Raw genomic sequence first — 18,899 nt, forward strand, 5'->3', positions numbered from 1 at the left:
CAAGAAAAAAAAGGCAGGATGGAAACAGATTAAACTGAAAAATAACTGGGATGTATGTTCTACTAGGAAGGGTGTTGTTTCCCATGCTGTTGCGTGTTGAGTCCCACAGTGCCACCCCCCAAAAAATTCACACTTCACACTTCAATTTTTGTTTAAGGTTTTTGGCATAAATTTTGGCCACAACTTTATTCAAATACAAAAAATGTGAGTGGTTGCTTAGGCATTGGTTTGACTATCTGTCCTTGCCCCCCGAGGACAGTGCTGGCACTTCCGGGCACCACCGGAAGCCAGCATGGGAAACAAGTATTGGGGAGAAGTGAGGATGGGAAACAGTCCAACACTTCTCACCCTCATGTTCCGGTGGGGCTTGCACGGTCCAAGCCCGGCTCCACGGGCAAGGACGAAAGAATGGCAAGCCCCTGGATTCCTTTAACGGAATTCCCTTTCCGCATCATTTGGAGGGATAGGCACCTTATCCCTCCAAGAACCAATTTAACCAATGCCTAACCGCCAACCTTACAAGTTGTGACGATTTGCTACGTAGTAGGCAAAAACCAAATGGCACCAGCCAATCAGCCAGATGGCAAAATTCCTACTAGGCCCCCGCACCAAGGCGGACGACCCCATGACAGGCAATAGCAAGGTCAAATAAACCAAGAACCACCCTATAAAGGGAGGGGGGGCGGGTGATCCGATGCAAAACGGCCAAGAGATCGTCCCCACATCTACTCCTAATATTTATAGACTTTGGCCCCTCCTTCGAATTGGCAACACACAAAATCCCCAGCAACCCAATTAACCCTTTAGCTGTTTGGGTTCCAAATTTGCCTAGTCATGACCCGGTGGCCTGTTCCTCCAACCGCAACACGTGCTCTCTGTTAAGGAGAACACGCTTTTTCAGATAGTAGCTCAAGACACGATTACTGCTTATCTATCAGACTGGTATACCTTTGTCCCATTCAGTGTAACTTTACACTGTTTTGCCCTAACAGCTGCACCCATCTCTCTCCCAGGGGTATACATGAGATTTGTGTTACATGTAGTAAAACTACCAGAAAATATCCCCCCCTCCATCTATCGTCTATCTGTCTCTCTATCTAATCATCTATCACTCTTCCATCCTACAAATGAAAGTGATTTTTAAGAATGCTCTCCACAACCTAATGTACAGAGGCAAGTGAACATACAGGGAAGTTTCCTATTAACAATAGTTTCCTTCTTTATCCAGATTATAAAACTGTGATTTAACAGCTTTGGAACACACCCAAGTGTGTTTGAAGGTGGTTTATTCGGTTGACCTACCTTGAAGTTGGCTTTTCCTGACCAATTAACCATTATTTCTTGGGTTGTATGAAATGGGACTGCATGGACACCCACAAGTCTAGTTTATATTTTGGCCTACTAAAATTTGATCACCGGAACCAAATTATGAAACACAACCTGAGCACATGGCAAAGCAATAATTATGCTCCAATTATTTTTTAAAAAAATAAAAAAATAAAATCTTCTGTTTATAGCCCACATTTCTTCTATCACAGAATCCAGACCCCAGGAGTTAAGAAACTTTTAAATAAATACCGGTAGTTTTATTGCTTTTTCTATGCTGCAGTTCAGGCCAGCCTGATTGAAATTACACTATCTAAAGGGGGAAGTATAAGGCACCTTTAGGAAGACATTGATGTTAATTCAATCTAATTTAAAATGTTCTGACATTTCAGATTCTTTTGATTGCATCCAGACATGCTGAATTTGATAGCACCACTTTACTAGGCCTACAGTTATAGAGGAACAATGTAAATTCAGTATAGAAAATAATAGGCTGTAGGTGCTGATAAAAATAAAATTATTCACAACAGCATTGTGGTCTGTTCTTTATTACTGCTTTCAGTAGTAGATTGATTTGGATACCATTTGTCAATGCCATTGAAATGCTTTTAAAATTAATACTTTTCATGATGTTGATCATAGAAACCCTGAAAATAGATGGTGAATTATTTTTAGAGTGACAGGTGAATGAAACATTAGCAAGAAGGTGGATTTTTAAATGCTGTTAAAAAGAAACTTATATAGTGGATTTCTTTCTTTCTTTTTTAAACCCTCTCTGTCTATTGAGCTTAACCTTAGATGCAGCACAGAGAAGAAGAATGGAGGTGAGGTATGAGTAGACTCATTTTCTTTACATCCAGTCAATAAAAAATGAGCTTTAATACCTGGCTTTGACTATTTTCATTCACTACTTATAATGATCAGATAATTATTAGTCAGAATTTTCATGAGTTGGACTTGCCTTTGTTATGTTACAGATTAAGTAGACCTATTGCTGGCATGAGTTTATGTTTGCATATTTATGGCAGACTTATGACGGACTTACACATATCTGTGACTGACATCAGTTGGTCAGTGCAAAGTAGCTGCTTGATAGGAATCCAGAACTGAAGAATCTAGTGTATTTTGTAAACAGAAGTCTCTTTACACCAATACACTATCCCCTGACTGCATCCCACACTGGGCTATTTATCAGGATACTTCTTAGTTGTGGATAGTTGAATATATTTTACTGTATAGGAGAAGCTTTCTGTGACATCCATTCTCAACTTATTGATGAACATGCTGCCTTGAAATCTAATAATTTTTTTTGAGCACATGGGCATTCAATTTGTGCAGCAATGAGATATTGTGGAATAGATAGGCTTTGTAAAAACTTGCCAGTATATTCTTCATTTCCAGTTATCAGGGATGAAGTCATCTTAATCAACCGACCAAATCTAAGTGCCATTCTGCATGCTTCCTCTTTGATGAGGAGAGGGTATGGTTATTGGCAGTCCTGGGTACTAGATCTAACATCACTATGCTAACAGGTGTGCTCTGCTAAGTTATAGCTTCTTACACTTAAGTGAGTAAGGCAAAAGTGCTTCTCACTGGGTTTATCCAGACATACATTTCTACCTGGGGAAGGAGTATTCAAGTCATGAAAGGACTGTTTTATCCTTTACATCAGAGCATTGCACAAACTCAAAGACACACTTTTGCTTGTGCAAATTCTTACACAAGCAGAACCCTAACAACTATTCTAGAACTTATTCTAGCCATGGATGGACTTGTCATCCAGTATTTGTCAGGCAGATATTTGCAGAAGAGTGCTGGCGGTTGTTTTTCTTCTGCTCACAGTTCCAGCTAACCCAACGTCCTTTGAAAGATATTGCTCACGAGTACTGCTAATACAAAGCAGAGTATAGAGATCTGATAGTCACACTTTGCCAATCAAGTAAATTTCATCACTGCCATTGGAACAGCTGTCAGGTTTGTGTAGATTTCAATTTGCTTCTGAAAAGTATTCAGTCATGAATGATTCATAATTTGAGAGGCGAATGCTTATGATTTGAACACTATCAAACTTACTTTGGAGAGAAGCTTTCAACGAGCCAAATAATGTTCTTGAAGGAAGAGAAATTGTCCCTGTTGGGTCAAGTTTACATTAGCAGTTTACATTAGCTGTATATCTTTGTGTTATTTACTGCTTTGATCACTTACATAGGACGCCTGCTATGTAAATCCTAATATATTCTCTTGTTTACCTTATCCATCTGAGAATTTGTTTTGAAAGTTATAAAGAGAAAAATCTAACAGTTCTCCAAGTCTAATTCTGTATAATGAATCAACTTATTTCCTATATCCCTTGCATTGGAAGCAGGGAAATTTCCATAGTGATATTTTCAAAATATTTCACTCTTTCGATAACGTTTGTATGGCTACCACACGGTGAATACTAGTAATTGCTGATTTCATGCAGTCATGCAGGACTTCACATGCAAGGATGGGACCACTGAAGTATTCTTGTCCACATGGCTCCTTTTATAAACCACAAAAACGACCTTTTTAGTTATCCTCTGTCTACATGCACACTGTGCTACATTTGCCACCAATTTCTTGATCAACTGAAAAACTACTTGTTCCTCAGCAAGCATTATTTTTTCTTTTTAATACGCCCCTTTCCAAAATCAGCCATCTAACTTATTTTTCCTTTTCTAGGAGGCACTGATGGCCACCAACCTGGATGGCTTTAAAAGAGGTTTAGACAAATTCATGAAGGAGAGGGCTATCAGTTGCTACCATGCTCATGCTCTACTCCCTGGTTTACCACAGGCTGGTTTCCCTAGTTGGCCATTGTGAGAACAGGATGCTGGACTAGATTGGCCATGGGACTCATCCAGCAGGCTATTCTTATGTTCTCATAAGGATATACACCCTGTTCTCACCCTGGGCCAGCAGGGGGATACTATGAAAGTTATGCAAATAAGGGATTGAAAGTGACGTTCAGTGATTGGATAGTTTTAGAAAATTGTTACAGTTACGTTCTAGTGGAGCTCTATATAAGCAGGCTGACTGAGCCCTTCAGTTCAGTTCTGTTCTGGCCTGTGAATAAACAAGAGCTGTTTGAAGAATCGCTGTGTCGTCTGATATGTTCACCCACAACTTAACAGAATCCATTCAGTGAACTTAATTTAAGAGTGAGTTGCATGGTTTCCATGAGATGAAAGGGAAGCAACATGATACAGCACTGGGCACTTGTTTTATGATTTGTTGTTATACACATACCATTTTCTGCAGTATTTACTTTGCCCTGGACATGCATTATTTACCTGAGAATCCATCAGGCTATATTTTTAGCTATTGCTCATTGATGGATTCCCCCACCCAATTTGATGGGTGTTGCATGAACATACATTCCCATTAAGGCATAGGCAGGTGTACACAACAACAGTTTGCCAAAAGGTAGGCTATTACATTAGGAAAAGAAATACCTCCTTTCTCTTTATGGATAAATACCATATTTAATTTTATCCTCAACTTTTTATCCTTCCAGGTAAAATTATGAATTTCTCCTATACATTCATTCTATGGGATTATTCTTTATGTATTTAACCATCTTGATTTTCACAGCAATGAGAATTTTGCTCCCTCATCTGTTACAAGGAGCGTATATAGTAGTTTAATATCTCTTAAATCTCAACCCTAAATTGACTGATGACCATTTCTGCTTCTAGCCAGAGCTCTAAAAAAATCTAAATAATATATCTTCCTCTTCGGCATGATTCCCCTCTGATATATTTGTAGAGTACTGCTATATTGCTTCCTAAACTTCTTTTGCCAAGCTCTTAATCTCTGCTCACAAAATAGATGCTTCATTTCTGTGAACATCTTAGTTGCTCTCCTTTGTACCTATTCCATTTTGAATTCATTTTGCAACTTCAAATGACTGCAGATATAGCCCAGTTTCTGTCTGTGGTCTTTTAGATAATTTAGATAGGGTAGAGGGAAAACAAGCAACCAGTTTGGTTATATTGGTTCATAGGATGTTCACAACACAACATTCTATTCATGGTTAAAGCTGGAAATATTGTACTCATTCTAAACTCAGCTAACACATACTATCTATTGTAGTAAAGGGAACCCCTACTGATTTGGTTGTAAATTTTCCCTTCTTTAGTTTTTCACTGTCCCTAAAACTGGCAGTAGCAATATTATCAGAAACAAATGTCTGCAGTTGAACACAGTTTAGTTTAGAAAATGAAAGAAACCAAGCTAAGAAGAATATTATAAGCAGTAATCTTTTAATGTTGTGACAGATAAGTCAGCCTCATATCTTTCTAATCCATGGAATGGAATGAATAATTACCACCCCTTATTCAAGAAACTGCATGTCCAGTTCATCCGCAGAGTTGCTAGTGTGAGATGGTAGATTCTCAAGCACATGTCTCACAATAGAATCAAATATCATGTCTTTTTCAGGGAATTTGAATTCTATTTTTAAAGAATGCATGAAACTGATCAGCTACAATACCTCCCCATCCCAACTTTCTTTTGCAGATTTGAGTTCACAATTTCTTTTGAAAATTTGTTGCCTTTCATCCTTTTCTATGCTGGGATGTCTGCATATCTGCAAGCTTAACTGTTTGAAATGTGGCTCCTGATTTATTAGATTATTGGAATGTGCCAAATAAAAGCTGTTCAGGGAAAGTTGCCTATAGTAAAGGTTAAACATAGATTTAACACATGCATTTTTGTAAACATCAAATTCATTAAAGACAAGTGGGTTACCCACATTGAAATTAGAGATGAGGGAAGTGAAGCAAGTTTTTCCTGGCCATAGCAGAGTTGAAACTAAGCTCCTTCACCATAATCACCTTCTAGAAAATTCTGAAATAAAAAAGGGAATCTATTTGTAGGTGAATTGCATAAAGTGCAATGCATAATATTTTGCACACTTTCTTCAATTTAACCTGATCTGAATATAAAAAGATGGTCATATGTTGGGCTACACCAAGCTACAAAATTTTCTCAGGTTTTATTAGGGTCCTTATGGAGGGGACTCTTGAGAGTCCCATGGACTGCAAGAAGATCAAACCTCTCCATTCTTAAGGAAATCAGCCCTGAGTGCTCACTGGAAGGACAGATCCTGAAGCTGAGGCTCCAATACTTTGGCCACCTCATGAGAAGAGAAGACTCCCTGGAAAAGACCCTGATATTGGGAAAGTTGGAGGGCACAAGGAGAAGGGGACGACAGAGGACGAGATGGTTGGATAGTGTTCTTGAAGCTACCAGCATGAGTCTGACCAAACTGCGGGAGGCAGCGGAAAACAGAAGTGCCTGGCGTGCTCTGGTCCATGGGGTCACGAAGAGTCAGACATGACTAAACGACAAATCACATTATAAACCACAATGTAAAATAAAAATAGTGCCGTTCACTGCTACATACAGTAATATAGAATGGTGGCAACATTCTCAAGGGTAGTAAGATAGTATTGCGCTTCGAGACCACAACTTTATTAAACACAGAATGTGAGTGGTATTGGCTTAGGCACTGGAATCTTCAAACTATATTAGACTCACACCCGCTTTCATGGGGAATCTGATAAAGGGTGAAACACTGCCAGAGGGAGCCTGGCCGGTGGCAACCGACTCAAGCTCATCCCCGGTGTCTCCGTGGGGTCCTGGTATGGCCCTAGCGCCTACCACGGGGATTCGGACAAGAACCAGGGCAAACCCTGGATTTCTTTAATGGAATACCCTTGACCTTGGAGGGGCAGGTGGTGGCCACACCTCCCCTCCCCACACAACACTGATCCAATGCCTAACCGCCTAACCTTACAAAATTGTGACGCTTGCTAAGCGGTAGGCGAAAACCAAATGGCCCTGCCAATTTGCTAAATGGAAAAATTCCTACCATGCCCCCGTTACAAAACAGGCAACCAACAAAGTCCATAGCAAGGCCAAACGCACCAACTAAAGGGGGGTGGGGGTGGGGTGATCCGCTGCACGAAGGCAAAGAGGTCCAACAAACGGCATGCAGGGTTTAAAAGCGTTTTGCAGACACCCCCCAAGCCAAGCAACAGTGGAGCAGGGCTAAGCTCTGCCCACACTGGGAGGTAGGGACGTTCAGTGGTCTGAGTGCAACACGTACCCTCTTTGAAGAGGATCCGACTTATTGTTCCATCCTCCTCTACTGAATGCAAGTAATTGTCAGCTTAAGGCAAACTTGTCTTAAAATGTCAGTGTACATAGGCAATAGGGCTGTTAAACCGAATCACAGAATAATGCTATTATCAGTGCTTTGTAACCTTTTATTTAATATTGTACCTATCTTGACAAAGATATGACATTCAACTATTAAATCTTTCATAGATTTTAATTAACATATATAAAATTTGCAAATTAGTGTGTAATTATCTGAGCTTATCTGGGAGACCAACCAAACTCTACTTAATAACACATTTCTAGCAATACTGCATACTAAAAAATTATGGGTAAGAGCTCTCAAATCATGTATTTGGATTTAATACTTTTATTTCTCAGAGAACTGCCCTGTGATCTTTGGATGAAGGGCAGTATAATAATATAATATAATATAATATAATATAATATAATATAATATAATATAATATAATATAATATAATATAATATAATATAATATAATATAATATAATATAATATATAATGCTATGCATATGTACTCTGCACTCTGTTGTTGTGGTAATAGCTATAAATATGCTCAGCTACATTGTGCCATTTGGGATTTTTTTTTAAAAAAATGGGCAAAGCAGAGAAGGAAGTACCAAATTAGATTTCAATAAAGTTGTCTTGAAAATGCAACTTCACTGACACTGGAAGAGATAAATGTTCACTTTCATTCTCCTTCTCATCCTGATTCTAGAATCTCCAGTCTAGTCATCCACAAGGAAACATTAGGCATATCTATTCAACCCAAAAAGCCTCGGGTTACAGTTCTGCTTAAAAGATGAGTTGGCAGCGAGCCACAAAATCAGGCTTATGTTGTTTAGCCATTTCAGACCTTGTTATGTGAAACCTAAATGCCAAATCGGGCTTATTGCGCTGCACAGGTAAAATGCTGCAGTTTGTATTTTGTGTGTAGTGCTGAGGAACTGGATACCTTCTCCTGTTTCCTTTAGGAGGAGGAAGGATCCCATCTGGCAACTTTTTGAAGCATCCCATGGGTATTGGGGATTCATTCGACCTGCTGAAGCTCACACAATTATTTGCTGAGGCCTGGCAGTTGGAAGTGTTTTGGCAGAGGCAGAGAGATGGGCACCTTTTGACTTCTGTGAAAAGAGAGATGCCGCTGCCACAACATAGCTCAGCAGAATCTGTCCCTAAGCCAATAAAAAGTAAAAAACCCAACGAAAACAAAACAACCATGTTGGAATGTCTCCAGAGTATATCGAAGAGGAAATACATTTACAGATTCTTGTAGCCGGTGGCTATAATAGTTATATTTTGTGTTATAGCAAGTGGTAGGTAGCAATGCAGAAATTGTCAATTTTCACCTGAAATCTAAAGGGTCTGTGGTATATTGAAAGAAGATAAAATTTTGTAGGGTCAGGTTTGTTTGTGCGCACACTGGCCACAGAAAAGCCTTTGTTTGCAAAGGAGGACATTGCATTGCACTTGATTCTCATGAAATGTCATTGTTAAGGAAAAATGTAGACTTCTAGCAATAGATTAGTATACCGCTGTCATGTGCTGTATATGCATAATAAATCTGTAGGTCAGAAAGTTCTCTTTACTGACTAAAACATGAGTTGTTGGGGACTTTAAATGATACCATACTAATAATTTGCACTGAAAGAGCTATGCAGGCCGAGGGCCTTAAGACAAATTAATCAAATAGAAACCCTTAGATATACTTAGAGAAAGGAAAATGAGATTAGAGGTGACAGTTTACCCAGAGAAAGGAAAATAAAGTGGCAGGTTTATTTAATGAAAAATAAAACAGGGATTCTTCATATTGGCAGAGCCAAGGAAAGAAATATAAGAAAGGAAGATTGTGGAGGATGGAGTGGTTATGCGGTTAAAGGGTTCAGGTTGTCTGGAAGAAACCTGACAAATAGGGATTAGAGGGTAAAAGAATGAGTTTGTGCATCAAATTATGAAGAATATGATGTTAGTACAAAAGGGTAAAAGAAGATCTAGGCCACTTGGGTGAGGATTATTACTGAGAAGTGATAATTGAGGTTGGAGGGAAGACAAAAAGGAATTTCAATTGAAAAGGGATAGACAAGTTTTTAAAATGAAGCAAAAACAGGGTTTAATGAGAGGGAGAGAATGTATGCCATTTAAATTTCTTTTTCATTTAATCCATTAGGTGAATAATACAAATGAATAATCCATGTCTGGTTTCAGGGTTCACCCCCACTCCTTGCATGCAATGCCTCATAAATTCTTTCATAGAGGACATAGAATGAAATCATGGCTACGCATTCGTGAAATGGATTTGGAGGGCATAACATTTTGCCTGGTATGCTTCTGGGGGTGAAAATGTTAAAACTAACAAAAAGCAGATAACCATGCAAGATTCAAGGTTTGCCTCAACTGAAAAGAAATGATGTGTCTCAAGGAGAAAGTTGTTTGAGGTCAGAAAGCTTTTGAGGGCATGTTGTTACAGGATTCCAGTGAGGGTCCAGGGAACATTGCTTTCTGATCTTTGGTAATCTTCCTGAATATCTACAACCCACAATCTAGTGTGAGACTGCTTATTATAGGGTTGTTGCTTTTAGTACATCTCAGAAGAAGTTGGCTTAACACATACAAATTCTGTTTTCTGGGCAATGACATCAGTACTTTCATTATATTCTGTTTAGCACAGGGAAGATTTTGTTGCAAGCAAAATGAAAACCCATTCTCTGTAAGTCCACAAGAGCATCTATGACTTGTGTGGCATGGCAGGTAGCTTATGTACTTTACTCGGACAATCCTGGTCTAAATTGAGAGAAATAGCAAGAGGTATGAGTGAAGACTTTTAAGAAAGAATTATAAGGGTATATGCATTATAAAGATTGCAAAGGTAGCGTTTCTGATTGGCTATTAGACACAGTTGCCATGCTCTGCCTTCGAGGTTAGAGACATTATGTTTCTGAAAACTAGTTGCTGGAAACCACAGGAGGAGTGCTCTTGTGGGTTTCTGAATGTACCCAAAAGTTAAGGTGTTAATGATAACACAGTGTTAACAGTCTTCAGATGTACTCATTTAATCAAAGGCTGATATTTAATTACTATTGTCAGTCCCTCATGTTATGGGAACCGAAGAACCGAAGAACTTTCTATGATCTTCCCCACAAAGGACAAAAAAAAGTAAGAAAGAAAGAACAGAGCTGGTAGACTAAATTAATTCTTGTGCAATTCCACCGAGTAAGAATACGTAATACTTCTTTGGGCTGCTGAAAAGATGGAATATATTTTCAGCTGAGGAGTGCTTACAGGCTGTGAAGATGTTACTGATGCTGAAATGAAAGAGGGCTGCGGATCTGAAAAATGAATCTAAAGTGGATGTTGTAGGTTGGAGTAAAGACTTGCAATCAAATGCTAGCAGCAGAAACAGTGCTGGATCCACTGAGAACAAAGAATGGGAGGTTAATAAACCATACCAAGAAGATTAGAGAAGACATTGTGCCCCAGAGGTTATGGAAAAGATTGAACAATAGAAGCAAGAGATTTACTTATAGCTTAAGGAAAGTCCTTGCTGCAAACAATCACCTCTAATACTAGCGTGTGTGTTTCTAAAGCATATTTTAGTAATGACCACTTTTATATCTTGCTGTAGTAGTAAGCCTTTGAAATGCCAGGGATAAAGAGAAATAACTTACATTTGTACCCCTAATAATCTTCATTAAATATTACAAACACCATGTTTTGGTTGAATTGGCATGCACGTCTTAATATTTTGCATGGTTTTTGCATGTTGTTTTTTAAAAATTGAGTATCACTGTTATTGTTACGCAAAACATAGGGTTTTGGGTTTTTTTTTAGTTGTCTTATTATAAGCAAAATGTTCTATGGACATTATCAAGTTTAGCAGCAATCCTGCTAGTTAGGTCAATATTATTATCCTCCTCCTCCTCCTCCTCCTCCTCCTTCTTCTTCTTCTTCTTCTTCTTCTTCTTCTTCTCCTCCTCCTCCTCCTCCTCCTCCTCCTCCTCCTCCTCCTCCTCCTCCTCCATCTGTCATTGATGCTTTAGTTGAAATTCCTGCATTGCAGGGACTTGGACTATATGACGCTTGGGGTCCCTTCTAGGCCTGGGTGATGTATCGATACATCACCCAGGACTGCTATGAGGGGCAGACTGTGATGGCAGCTTCACTCCAGCAGTATATTGTGGGTGAAACTGATGCCGCTCCTAGTCTCTCTGCTACCAGTGCCACTTTCAACATCGGGCCACTGGTAGTAGAGCAAGATCTAGTTGCAGTAATGGGTGAACCTCTGGCCCTCTAGATGCTGATGGGCTCTAATTTCCATTAGCCCTGGCCCATGTGGCCAATGGTCAGAGCGGATGGCCATTGTACATCTGCAGGGTCATACATCCACAGAACTCCATTCTAGTGGAATCTTGGTTCTACATCCCTTTAATTCTTTACTATCTATGTCAGATCACTATGCTACAACAGTGAATGTGAGCATTTTAAAACTTGAGAATCGAATAGGTAGCAGATATAGTACCCATCAACTATAAAAATTGGAGGTGTTATTTATACCTTGCTTTGTACTTCCCCCCACTGCTGTTCTACAAGACGATCCCAGTTGGTTGTAATGAGATATTAATGTTTCAACCATCAGGATTGAAATATGATTTTCTTTTAACCATGGAAAACTGTCAAGCCCATAGCTTGTGAAAAATGGCCTCTGTGATAAAAGCAAGGTTATTGGAAGCTTTGCCTCCCTCCACCCTTTATCCTCCACCAATAATGATTGATGTTTTCCTTTTACTCTTCTCAGGAATTCATTGAATTGCTTGGGCAACTCATAAGGATTTTAAAAATGGTTAGCATTTAATATCTCTACTCTGTTAGAGCAGGAATCTGCTTTTTTTTAAAAAAACAACAACAGTGGATCTGTGATCCTTGACTAGAATGCTGTTTTAATCTCTTCAGGCAAATCAAACTGAACGATAAATTGTATGATTCATTGCTTAACCTCAGTAGTAAAGCAGTGATCTTAAAAATCCATGTGCAGCAATCTAGCAATCTAGAGAAGGCTGAGCAATAAGCATAACTATTATTGTCTAAAAATCAAAGAACAGTTGAGAGCACAATGTTAATACAGTGGTACCTCGGGTTAAGTACTTAATTCGTTCTGGAGGTGCATTCTTAACCTGAAACTGTTCTTAACCTGAAGCACCTCTTTAGCTAATGGGGCCTCCTGCTGCTGCTGCTGCGCCGCCGGAGCCCGATTTCTGTTCTCATCCTGAAGCAAAGTTCTTAACCCAAGGTATTATTTCTGGGTTACCGGAGTCTGTAACCTGAAGTGTCTGTAACCTGAAGCATATGTAACCTGAGGTACCACTGTAAATTGATGGCCTCACAGTTTTGAAACTTTCCTTCTAAGTGGCCTGCACTTGGGCCGTTCAGTACAGGATTTTGAAGAGGACCTTGAAAATGTCACTGCTGCCTTTCATGTTAATAACTTTATCATAGCAAATAACTTTATCAAAGCAAATTTATCACAGTAAGTGTACACCGATTGGTGTACTTAATGTTTGTAGCACCATTCCTTTTAGGCACATTATTTAGGGAGGGCTTTGTCCTACAAACTGGTATAGAATTACTTACAAAAATAAAATAATAAACTTTTCAGCTCTAATATCCAGTAACAAGTCACCAAGGTGGTGACAGAAAATAAGGCATTTTCTGACAAAGATTGTCTCCCTCTCTGTGTGTGCTTGTGATTTGCATCACTGTCCCATGCATTCGGGGCCGGCCCAAGACATTTTGGCACCTGAGGCAAACCAGAAAATGGCACACACACTTCACCAGAGAAGAAGGAGTCAGTGACAATCTACATCGGGAACAAAGCGGGGAATGACTACATTGGGAATGGGGGAGCTGGTGTGACGCCCTGTAAACCACTGGTCCCCTCTCCTGAGTCACTCCCCTGGTCCCCTGCCTCTGCCACACCCTCTTCAGAACCCTGCCATTCCCCAACATCGAGGGGGAGAATGGGGCCATACAGATTCACATTGGCTCTCTCTGCCCTGGCTATCTTAAGAAAAACCAGTTGGGTTGGAGCAAAGCAGAATATGGATGCAATGCCACCCTTCTGCTTGTGATTTCGAGCGGTTTGTATTCAGAGACACACAGAGACATACTGGAAGGTTATATACTGTAACTAGCATGGCCATTAGTCATTGAGAGCCTTAATTTTCATGAATACACACAAACCTCTATTAAATCAGCCCAAGTAAGTAGACATCACTATTACCAAAGACCAAGGCACCATGTTTTATCTACCCTTAATTTCCCACCATTCATCTTCACTGGGCAACCCTGGGTTACAAAGAGAAGGGGGAGAAGATATTGCTCTCTCTCCCTACACCAGACATCACGTTACACACTTGGAAGGAAACCTTTCCTCATAGGGAGTTTTTCCACATCCTTGGCTGCCCTTCTCTGAACATTTTTTGAACTTGACAGTGGTGACTTAATTCCCTGGAAGGATTTCAGAGGTGTTAGAATTTTGTGATATAAATAAAAGGCAACATTAAAGTGAATAACAAAAACAGTTCCAAATAATTTGTAGAGTAGTGAGTACGCTGTTCATCCTGTTTACATTAAAGGACAGAAGTGACACCCAGTGATGGAAATTGCTTTAATAGGGATTCTCATAGCTATATTGAATGCCACACTATAGTCACTGTAGGCCACAACTTTCCAATAAAATGATTCAGTTAAGTATAAAAAGGACCTTCAAAGTTCTTTAGGTTTCAGAAGTCAAGATTCTTCTACGCTACATTGCATAATTGCCCCTTCCCACATTACTTTGCTGATATGTAATGGTGTGTGTGTGGGGGTCTAAATTCTAACACAATTTCACATGTCTCTACTAAAATACTTATTGGCACACAATGAGGGGGGAACATTTTAAGTGCGTCTGTCTGTCTCTACATATAAGTGTGTGCCTAATTTCATAGAATTATCAAGTTGCAATGCAGGAATTTGTAGCTGTCTCTTACAGGGTTCTAACTTGCAACCTTGGCATTATCAGCAGCATGTTCTAGCCAACTGATTGCATATCATTGCGACTTGATTTGGAATACTACAATAAATATATATTTAAATATAATATAATATAATAATACAAATTTAATGAAAGATCAAACAGCCGACCTACCTAAAAGTATGCTATCATGCTAACTACCTTACTTGATGACTTAAGTCAGTTCACATGGTCATTCTTCGCCAGTTTTTTCATGTGCACTGTCCCTAAATGTTCAGCCATGTGTAGAAACCTTTGGCCTAAAGAAATGCTCCTGTTTTAATGGACAATCATATCAAGAAGAAGAAGTACTATACTGTATTTCTTAAGTTTTCTAGACCATAATGCTGAAATAATTACCTATGTTGATCTCAGTGTTCCCAAGGTCTGCGCTGTGGCACAATGGATTGCAATGTACATGCATGTACACACACACACACACACACACAGAGAGAGAGAGAGAGAGAGAGAGAGAGAGAGAGAGAGAGAGAGAGAGACTGGTAATTAGTCATGGTAATAGTGTAATTTACATAATTCTTCTGTGAAACACAACTGCTAAAGTTCATAAAACAAATGACCATGACTGTAGTCCTGTGCTGAGAAATACACACCTCATAATGTTGATTTAGGATTTGTGATATGCTGGAATGTGTGATTTTTGGCACTCAGTCATGTGCGCTTAATCTCCTCAGAGAAAAAATTAAGAAAACAAGGGTATATACATGACAAATGTAAGTAGAAGTTAACGAAAATTAAAAATGTGGATTAATGTGAAAGCAAAAAAGTTTATTCTTTTAGCCTCTCTTATGGTTTTTTTTGTTGTTGTTTTTTGCTGCTTCATGCTATTCTTATCCATAAATGTGTCCTGTACAGGAATTAATGTGTAACCGGTAAATAAATGACAGTTGCACAAGTGATTTTTTCACTCTGGCTATGTATGGTTGGATGCAGCTTCCTGGCATGTGTATCTAGAACAACAACAAAAATGTGTATGTGCTGTCATTGCATATTAAATCCATCCAGGTTTTGTATGAAGATCTATAGAGAAGTGCCCTCTGTAGGAACTTTATAAACGTTAAGAGGGAAAAGCCTTTCAATAGTTTATTAGCTGTATTTGGATGCAACCGTAAACCATGGCTTGTCACTGTGTGAATGAACCACAGTAAGCCACACAACACCACCCGTCCCCAAATTGCAGGGCTAGAAGGAGGACCTCAGTAGCATTGATTTTCAGTTTCCCTGAATCTTGGCTTCTTGTTGCGTCCAATCTGAGGATCATGGTTTATTACTAACAATAGTTAGCTCATACATGCCAGCAACTGCCCTGAGACCTCCGGGTATAGGGCGGTATATAAATTAAATAAATCATCATAATCATAAACCATGCTTTGAAATTGGCTTGTTTTGAAACTGATCATAGCTATTGGTAAATCACAGTTCCTAGATTAAACTCTATAATAAGTTTGAGCTACAACAAAACTGAAAAGCAAAGCTTCTGAAGGCCACTTCCTGACCATGGGACTGATTCTCTAATTCTAAGCAATAGTGTATTGTTATGTCTAAAAACAGCCTACGTGTTCTAAATCTTATTTTCCCAGTGTGTTGCATGACAAGTCTATCTGTAAGTGATGGTTCTGAATATCTCAACCTCTACAAGATGTAGCTAACTGCTAGTGGGAGCAGTGAAATTCACATAATTATGTAAGAACTTGGAGTAACTTGAATTAGTCATATGTTACAGAGGTCAGAGCATTGGTTTTGGAGATGGGGGTCTGTATTTGGCACCAACCCCACATTATTTGTAAGCTATAGTTCTGCCCTATGATCCCCAGTAGAGGATTTAAAATGCGGGATCTTTCTTTATTAGAAACAATTGCCTACCTTTTGACTTTCAGCATAACTGATACTGACAGTATATGATTTGCTGTGATAGAGCGAATCCAAGGTTAGGATGAAAACTTTGGATCGATAATAAGCAATTGTAACCAGTTTGATTTTTGTCTCTCTGTGTAATCTAAGTTACAACGAAAAAGTCAAATTGACAATTCAGCACAGAGTAAGGCACTTTTACAGCATGCCTAAATCTACTGGGTTGTGATCAAAGCTCAGTGTATCGTGTTTCCAAATTTGACTTCAGCAAACATAACTGTACGTTGGAAAATGGGAAACAAAATTTGTAAATGGGATATGCTGAGTTCAACTATAAGGCTTCATATTTCTTTGTTCAGCAACTGGATTGCTTATGTAGCAAATCTTTGCATATTTCATCCATGTGTTCTGTCTATGGGAAATCAGCAGCATGTAATAGCAGATGCTTCCTCTTGTGGTTGTTTCTCAAATGATAAGAAACTTGGTATCTGTTACTGATGTATAATATGCCATATTGACAGCTTTGGGAGCTGGTTTGTTTGAAACTATATACCCCACTGACATATTTTTTCCTTGACGGCAGTAACACAACACAACTGACATTGCATTAAACACTCCTCAGTAAGGTAGCACAACCTAAATTTACTCCTGTGAATAGAAATGCTGTGTCATTTTCTTCTATTTTTCTGCAGTGAGCTTCCTTGCAAAGTTCTTCTTTTAATAACTGGCAAAGTTGTTTATAAATTCTACAATATATCAAGTGTGACTCTCCTGAAACAATATTTGCTTCATTCATTTTAAAAGTAATTTTTCTTTTTTTGTATACTATAATTATTATTAGTTTCCAGAAAATCACAGCTTGCTTCTGAGATAGTACTATATTTTGAATTGGATGTGCAAAGTGTATGTTTATGTTGCACAATGAGCCACCTGTTTGCAACTCATTTTTGGAGTTCATACCCAATGGCTGATCACTCACTAAATAATGCATAAAATTGCAACTGAATATTATTTTTGACCCAAGCCACATACCATATATTAATGATAAAATAATTCTAGTTCATAATCTGGCAGCTGTATACATTTTCACTATTATTCTTTGTTTTGTATATTACCAATTCACGTTATTTTTGTTGGCTGCTGGCCACACCCAGCATGAGACAAGAAATGGAAAGGTGGCTACATTCATTAAAATATGAATTGGAGAAAATGCAGAATCAATTATACAAATCCAGGTAGTATGGGAAGACAAGGATTTTAACTAATTCTGTAGGGGAAGCATCTCCCCCCCCCCAGACCCCTTGGGATGTAATGTAGTCTCCGGCTGTGACACCCCAACTAAGAATGGGGAGGAAATGCACCTTCCTTGCTAGATGAGCCTTAGGTATCTAACTGACCCATGCAGGCCCTGCAGTCCAGCGTTCACCCAAAATGGACATGTCACCCCAAGTCACCCCAGGTGTAGTCAGATGTCTGAAGTGTGGCCATACTAGAACAACTGAACTTAAAAGGGAGAGGGCACTACAAAGCTATTAATTACAATTCATCAAGAGGTCCAGTGCTATCATTTGTGAACTGAATTGTTATTAATGGTTTTTTGTGAAGGGCCACTGTTAAGTAATTGTTGTCTGTACTTTTCTGCCTTTGTTTTTTAAATCTTTTAACCTGACTGTTTACAACCTCTGTCCCAAGCTACACACCCATCTACCCACACACATACTTGCAATGGCAAATAAATTTTCATACATCTGATGAAGTGGAGTGTAGCTTATGACGTAAAAATCTGTTATTATCCTTGTTGTTTAAACTGCTAGACATAATCTAGTGAGCTTCATGGCTGACTCAGGCTCTGAAGCTGAATTCCTGCCAGTGTCTGGTATTGGGCTTGGATGTCAGAACCTGAAAGCGCAACATGTAGTGATCCTTGCATAAACAAGAGCTTTCAGCTTCCCCATCTGATGGCTTTTGAGTGCTGCCCCCAATATCCCCTGAAGGACAGAGATGACCTGTGGAGCATCACAGCATGAGCCAAAAGCAGCTGATGATGGAAAGAAAAATAGGCCACATATATCCCATGCACATAATGAAGTACTTTATGCATGCACATGAGCTTCTTTGAGCTCCAGCTACCATAATACAAACACTTTCAGTTGCCCTCTTTAGGAATGTCTGAAGATTTGTTTTAAAAAACACATGTATTTGGGGGGCTCTTTATACTATGGACTAAAGTCTAGGATTGATTTTTGTTCTAAAATATTGGCTGCATGGCATCTACTGATTGATTGCTTCAGGCAGAAGATGATGGCTCTTTCTTTCTTTCTTTCTTTCTTTCTTTCTTTCTTTGTTTGTTTTACTGAAGTGGCCAAGCTCAAAAAGTTTGTGCAGTGCTTATAACTGTGATTTTATGAAGTAGAAACAATTCATCTCAGAGGTTACAGTGGAAAATGAAAAACACTTTTATTATGGCCAGCTGTTCTCCTTTTTCAG

The 18,899-nt window shown here is 39.0% G+C and overlaps 1 protein-coding gene and 1 long non-coding RNA gene across 9 annotated transcripts in view; one reads left to right on the plus strand and one right to left on the minus strand.

The window, feature by feature from the left end:
* Window positions 1–18,899, plus strand: part of NAV3 (neuron navigator 3) — a 459,986-nt gene that overhangs the window by 71,653 nt on the left and 369,434 nt on the right. The window lies entirely within an intron of this gene.
* The window catches only part of LOC309542150, a 31,573-nt gene that overhangs the window by 10,264 nt on the left and 2,410 nt on the right, over window positions 1–18,899 (minus strand). Inside the window, exon 2 of the long non-coding RNA XR_014224118.1 lies at window positions 14,904–14,935. This is a non-coding gene — a long non-coding RNA (uncharacterized lncRNA). The remainder of the gene's footprint in view (window positions 1–14,903; window positions 14,936–18,899) is intronic.

This window comes from Podarcis vaucheri (assembly GCF_965113315.1).
Source record: "Podarcis vaucheri genome assembly, chromosome: 10".
NCBI lineage: Eukaryota > Metazoa > Chordata > Lepidosauria > Squamata > Lacertidae > Podarcis > Podarcis vaucheri.